Source organism: Ammodytes marinus, assembly GCF_949987685.1.
Source record: "Ammodytes marinus genome assembly, chromosome: 1".
Taxonomy (NCBI): Eukaryota; Metazoa; Chordata; class Actinopteri; order Uranoscopiformes; family Ammodytidae; genus Ammodytes; species Ammodytes marinus.
This window is the reverse complement of record NC_137230.1, coordinates 37,069,374-37,077,164: the sequence shown is the minus strand read 5'-3', so window position 1 is coordinate 37,077,164 and position 7,791 is coordinate 37,069,374.

Below are 7,791 nucleotides of genomic sequence, written 5' to 3'. Positions count from 1 at the left end.
ACACGCACACACACACACACACACACACACACACACACACACACACACACACACACACACACACACACACACACACACACACAGGACCCCGGTGATAGTTCGCATGGCCGCTGCAGCTGTTCAGTTATAATAGTTCACTGTCGTCGACCAAAGTAGGCTAATTGATTTTTCTGCTTGTTAGGGAAACCGGACCTTGAGAAAAATAATTAGGCAGATAGATATAGACAGACAGACAGACAGATAGATAGACAGACAGACAGACAGACAGACAGACAGACAGACAGACAGACAGACAGACAGACAGACAGACAGATAGATAGATAGATAGATAGATAGATAGATAGACAGACAGACAGACAGACAGACAGACAGACAGACAGACAGACAGACAGACTAGCCTATCTATAGATAGATAGATAGATAGATAGATAGATAGATAGATAGATAGATAGATAGATAGATAGATAGATAGACAGACAGACAGGAAATAAGTATTTGATCCCTCACTGATTTTGTAAGTTTGCCCACTTACAAAGAAATGAGCGGTCTATCATTTTAAAGCTATGTTTATTTTAACTGTGATAGACTGAATATCAAAAAGAAAATCCAGACAATCACAATTGTTTTTCATTTCATTGAGTGAAATAAGTATTTGTTCCCCTACCAACCATAAATAATTCTGGCTCCCTCAGATTAGTCCTCATGCTTAAAAAGGTATTCCTAATCTCAACTAGTTTCCTTTATAAAACACACCTGTCTCAACTAGTTACCTGTATAAAAGACACCTTTCCACAGAGTCAATTTTATCAAACTCCCAACATCTCCATCATGGGCAAGACCAAAGAGCTGTCTAATGAATGAATGAATGAAAACCTTTATTTAAACAAACTCGAAAGGCATTGAGGTTCCCCTCATTTACAACGCCGACGAGCGCACAACAAACACAACAACAACAATAACAACAGAGTGACAGAATAAAACAGAGAAACACAAAATCCTAGCAAGATAAAAAAGATCAAAATAAATAAAGAATTACAATAAAAGAGCTTAAAAAATTAATTCAGTTTCTAATGACATCAGGGACACGATTGTAAACCTGCACAAGGCCGGAATAGACTACAAGACCATTGGCGAGAACCTGGGTGAGAAGGAGACAACTGTTGGTGCGATTATTCGAAAATGAAAGAAACACAAAATGACCATCAATCTCTCTCGGTCTGGGGCTCCATGCAAGATCTCACCTTGTGGGGTATAAATGATCATGAGAAAGGTGAGGGATCAGCCCAGATCTACATGGGAGGAGCTTGTTTATGATCTCAAGGCAGCTGGGACCACAGTCACCAAGAAAACCATTGGTAACACACTATGCCGTAATGGATTGAAATCCTGTAGTGCCCGTAAGGTCCCCCTGCTCAAGAAGGGACATGTACAGAACCGTCTGAAGTTTGCCAATGAACACCTTAACGACTCAGAGAATGCTTGGGAGAAGGTGATGTGGTCAGATTAGAACAAAATCAAGTTCTTTGGTGTCATAGTGACTCGCCATGCTTGGAGGAAGAGGAATTCTGACTATGACCCCAAGAACACCATCCCCACAGTCAAGTGTGGAGGTTGAAGCATTATGCTTTGGGGGTGTTTCCCTTCTAAGGGGACAGGTGGACTTCACTGCATCGAGGGAACTATGGATGGGGCCATGTACCATGAAATACTGGGTGACAAGCTCTTTCTCTCAGCCAGGTCCATAAAAATGGGTCGTGGATGGGTCTTCCAGCATGTCAATGACTCTTAAAATACAGCAAAGGCAACAAAGGAGTGGCTCAAGAAGAAGCACATTAAGGTCATGGAGTGGCCTAGCCTGTCTCCGGACCTTAATCCAATAGATCTGTGGAGGGAACTGAAGCTCAAGCGACAGCCTCAAAACCTTAAAGATTAGGAGAGGATCTGCAAAGAGGAGTGGTCCAAAGAGGAGTGGTCCAAAGAGGAGTGGTCCAAATCCTCCTGAGCTGTGTGCAAACCTGGTCATCAACTACAAGACACGTCGGAACTCTGTACTTGCCAACAAGGGTTTCTCCACCAAGTACTAAGCAATGTTTTGACAGGGGATCAAATACTCATTTCACTCAATGAAATGCAAAATAATTTATATCCTCTTTTTATGTGATTTTCTGGATTTTCTTTTTGATATTCTGTCTATCACTGTTAAAATAAACCTAGCATTAAAGTTATAGACCGCTCATTTCATTGTAAGTGGGCAAACTTACAAAATCAGTGAGGGATCAAATACTTATTTCCTCCACTGTAGATGGATGGATGGATGGATAGATAGATAGACAGACAGACAGACAGACAGACAGACAGACAGACAGACAGACAGACAGACAGACAGACAGACAGACAGACAGACAGACAGACAGACAGACAGACAGACAGACAGACAGACAGACAGACAGACAGACAGACAGACAGACAGACAGACAGACAGACAGACAGACAGACAGACAGACAGATAGATAGATATAGTCCATGAGCCAGGGCCCCAAATTTGGGCCATCGGTATCATTTTGGGGACAAAGGCTCATACTGATTTTTGTCAAGGTATAAACCCCTAGTACTAGAAAAATCACGATAGCAGTAACGGGTTGGTAGCGAAATCACTTTTTTCAGCGTATGAAGTTACTAACCCCCTAAGATAAATTGCGTTTTTGGAATCCAGTGTATATCTGGTTTAGTCTCATGGTAGGGATATTGTTGATATTTCATAATATGATGCTTGGTATCACTGGAAAGGGGACCTTTAAGGCTTTCATTTAAGCCCAGTACTGGGTCTGTCTGACAAACACAGTGGTCACATGACTTCTTTAAACCAGAAATATAACACGTTTTTTCACAAGTTCCGCCTAAACTGTATGCCTTCTTTTATTCCTGTGGCATGAAACAACACCAGGGACACAAAACTCAACAACTTCAGTACTCAAGGCACTCTGATGATTCAGAAAATGTATAATATACCCATACTATTTATTTGTGAGAGGTTATTATGAGCCTTAAATTAGACTTGTGCAACCAGCACAAGTCTTCAAAATAGAATGGAGTGGATAGAATGGACAAATAGGGAGCCCTATTAGTCCAGCAGATATCTGAATGCATTTAGCTTTTTTTGATACAAACATGAGCTCTGGCACACTGTTAGAGCATGCCCTAAGGAAGATTTTTGGCTATAGGGCCATCGCCAATTTATCCTATGGTTGCTATGGCAATCATTTAAAAAAATGGCCGCTATTTGCTGTTATAGTATCAATAGCTTGGGTTGTAGAGCACCTAGGATCTTGATTATGGTGTCTAATCCTACATTTTCAAGGATGAAAAAGGCAGTGGTGCTATTTCAAACATGCTAGAAAGTGCCCAACTTCATATATCTGGCATTCAGGGACCAAAATTATGGTAAAACCTTCAAATAGTAGCGGAGTTATGCATATTTTCATGAAATACAGAATCAGTTCATGAGTTGTGTGCTGACCTTATATGCTTACAAGTAAATATCTATTTCAAAGCCTGACCAATACATCGGTTTAGCCTGTTTGATAGGTGTAATTGCTATTTTATCCGTGTAACCCACTCTGAGTAAGTCAACATTACTCTAGGTTCCGAAGGAGCTAAGTGATATAAACAATTACCACAATGAAAGTACCAGGCAAGGTAAGTTGCAAGCAGCAACTTTTACTCATAAAGTTGTAGGTAACACCCAAAACACATATATTCATCATTTGAACATAAAAATATGGGCAATTCAAAATAAATGAGTGTTGTCAATGGTCCTTTTAGTCGGTCTGTTTTGTGATCACTTCCGGTTAATCAATCCACTGTCAGTGGTTCTCCGTTAAAATGTCTGTAACTGGTCCTGTGACAGTTATTGGAAAGGATGTGTGAAGTAGTCAAATGGATGTGTGTATCCTGGCGACTGGTACGGCCCTACCACATGTGGAGTATTTCATGAGTCGGTTCCTCGTCCTGGAAGGATCACACTGGGACGCTCGCCATCAATGGAGAGGGATCTTCACAGTTGATCTCACACTGTCTATATTAGCTGAATGGTTTTGCAAACAGGGGTTTAAAATGGTGTTCTACATGGTATGTCTATGTTATACAACAATCATACTAAAGCACAACAACCATGTTGACATCTCCACAGAACTTGGAAACATGATCTGTAATCATTATGAGGTGGAAAAAGTTGTCTGTCGTCCTCAACTTAAGGGTGGCTTGTTTACAACTGCTGCTGTGGACAATATTGACCACAATCGCAGTTCTTATAGTGCACACGACTCGTTCCATGGAACTGGGATTTCCCTCTTCCAACATCCAAGCAACACTTTCACTGGGATTCAGCGGAATATTGCTGCCAATCCAGACAACACTCAGAGAGGTCCCAAGAGAAAGGCATCTCAACTGCCAGACACTTACACCAATGTGCCCCCTGTTGCTCTGCTCAGAAAGGATCCTCCTATACCAAAGGTTGAGGGTCCCAACAAAGTAGACTGTCAGCTGATGCCTCAAGCCATGCAGAAAGAATACAGGTATGTTACATTTTACTAGTATGCTTGTGCCCGTTAAACACAAGGACTACTATCACACTAACGAAACTACTTCAGCCCTAATGAATAAATACAGCATCACCCACTGCACTTGTTTATTTCACAAGTGGCTCGAGCAGATGAAAACTGTGCTGGCCACTGACACCCTCCAAGGGGATGAACCCATCTCATGGGCTGCATACCACGCATGCCTTCAACTACCAAATGCAATACCAAAGAGCAGTGTCACATTCACTTCTCTACTTCCCCTTTTCTATGACCAAGCCAAATCTTGTCGCCATGATTCGCCATTTTTGAATGTGGTGAAGAAGGCAGTGGAGATTCTTAGTCCTGGTCAGGTAACAATCAACACTCTGGATCAACCTCTGTACGCAGTGGCAAAACAAATCCAGTGGACTTGACCAGTAACTCATGGTGAAGATAACTTTATTCTCATGTTTGGTGGGTTCCACATAAAGATGACACATCTTGGAGGGTAGCGGGTGGACAAGAGCACTTCTGCAAGCTGGAGTTGCTACAACAGGGACAGCCGATTCCTTTCTGAAAGCCTGTCACATGACACCCACCCGCCTTGCTCATCAGGTCACAGCCAGCAGCCTATATCTTCTCCTGCAGAGGGCTTGCACTGATTACATAAATGACCAGGAGGAGGGAAATAATCCTATGTCCTTGGAAGATTGGTGCAGTGAAAGAGCTTTGTCATGTCCCCCATTCCACTTCTGGTCCATTGTCCTGCAGCTGGAAATAGAGTTAATGATATATATGTTTGATCAATAAGAGAGGCCAACTTCCAGCTCTATATAGATGCCTTGACCAAGATCGTGCCTTGGTTATTTACTTTAGCAGTCAAAGATCCCATCAAAAGGAACAGCCTCCCTTTATTCAGCCGGCCTCCAGTCCGAGAGAAGTCCAGGTCCCAACAGCTCTCATCCCTGAAGAGTGACTGCTCCCAGTTCTCTCAGCTTTATATTGTATCCCAGATGTGTGATGGAAGTCTGGTTGAGTTTGTTTTGCAAGAAAACCAGGCGTGTCCGCCGGCATCGTAACAAATGGGCAAGCTAAGAACTGGAACCAAGACTTGGTGGGCTGTTTGGAGAACCTGATTCCATCACAACAGAACAAATCCAACTCCATAGTACAGGTCAACATACTTGATGGGGCTGCTCTCGTGAACATGCTACGACCTGGTGCTGCTGAGACCTTTTCTGAATATGCACAGAAGGTGTTCTCACCATACATCCTGTCTAAGCTGGAGCATGTCAACAGAGTGGATGTTGTGTGGGATCAATAGTTCCCTGACAGTCTACAGGCCTGAAACACGCAGCAAGAGAGGAAGGGGAGTTTGTAGAAGAGTTGAGCCGTCGAATGCCATTCCTGGAAACTGGCCAGAGTTTTTTCGCATTGATGACAACAAGGCTGAACTGTTCTCCTTCCTTGCTACCCTGAAATCCCTCAACACTGAAAAAAAAGTGATTAGCACCCATCATGCTGAAGTCCTCTGCACTCAGCCTCGAGATGTAGAAGGTCTTGCACCATTCACACATGAGAAGGCTGATACCCGCATCCTACTGCACCTTGGAGATGCTGTGAAGGAAGGGTATAACAGTGTATCAATACGCACAGTTGACAAAGATGTGTTAGTGCTGGCAGGAACTGCAGCCCACTCTCTCAACATCAATGAGCTGTGGGTTGCCTTTGGAGCTGGAAAGAGTTTTGGCATTTAGCAGCTCACAAGATGGCAAGGGCACTAGGTCCAGAACGATGTATCGCCTTGCCGGGGTTCCATGCCTTTACTGGATGTGACACAGAGTCATCTTTTGGTGGCAGGGGTAAGAAAACTGCATATACATGGAGGAGCTTTGAAGATGTCACTATAACTTTCTGTGCCTTTGCTGCCACACCTGACTCCATAGACAACTGGATGGAGCCTCTGGAGCGATTTGTTGTATTGCTATATGACCGCACCAGCAGCCAGGGATCTGTCAATCAGGCACGAAGCAGCTCTTCACCCAGAAAGGAACATCAATTGAGGGACTCCCCCCAACACTAGCAGCACTGATTCAGTACACAAGACAGCTGCCTATCAAGCTTGTCACTGTTAGGGACAGATGATGGTTGGACAACACTTCCAGAAGGGACCCAGGCCTGTCGCGAACTCCTCTGCTGTGGATGTAAAAAGTGGTGCAGTGGACATTGCTAATGTGTCAAGGCAGCACTTCAGTATAGTTCCCTTTGCCACTCTGGTGGACTGTGTTTTCAGAAACAATTATAAATGTGATGATGGTTTTATTGTGATTTAATTCCCTGAATGCCAGATATGTTTGTATGTAGTTTAGCATTCCTCATTCTTGTACAAGTAGAATTAGGCCAATTTTGTATGTTCAAATGATGAATATGCATATGTGTTTTGGGTGTTACCTACAACTTTATGAGTAAAAGTTACTGCTTGCAACTTACCTTGCCTGGTACTTTCATTGTGGTAATTTTTTATTAATTAATTAATTTTTTCTCCTTCGGAACCTAGAGCAATGTTGAATTACTCAGAGTAGGTTACATGGATAAAATAGCAATTACACCTCTCAAACAGGCTAAACCGATGTGTTGGTCAGGCTTTGAAATATATATTTACTTGTAAGTATATACAGTCGTGGAAAAAATTAAGAGACCAGTCTGGATTTTTCACTCATTGTAGATGCTCTAAATGACAATATTTTTATTTTGAATTTGGTAGAAATGTTGTCAGTGCTGGTAGTTTATATTATAAAATCAAAATGTTCACTTTACTCAAACATATGCCTTTAAAGAGTAAAACAAGAGACACTGAACTTTTGGAGTGGTCTCTCATTTTTTTCCAGAGCTGTAAGGTCAGCACACAACTCATGAACTGATTCTGTATTTCATGAAAATACGCATAACTCCGCTACTATTTGAAGGTTTTACCATAATTTTGTTCCCTGAATACCAGATATATGAAGTTGGGCACTTTCTAGCATGTTTGAAATAGCACCACTGCCTTTTTCATCCTTGAAAATGTAGGATTAGACACCATAATCAAGATCCTAGGTGCTCTACAACCCAAGCTACTGATACTGTAACAGCAAATGGCGGCCATTTTTTAAAATAATTGCCATAGCAACCATAGGATAAATTGGCGATGGCCCTATAGCCAAAAATCTTCCTTAGGGCATGCTCTAACAGT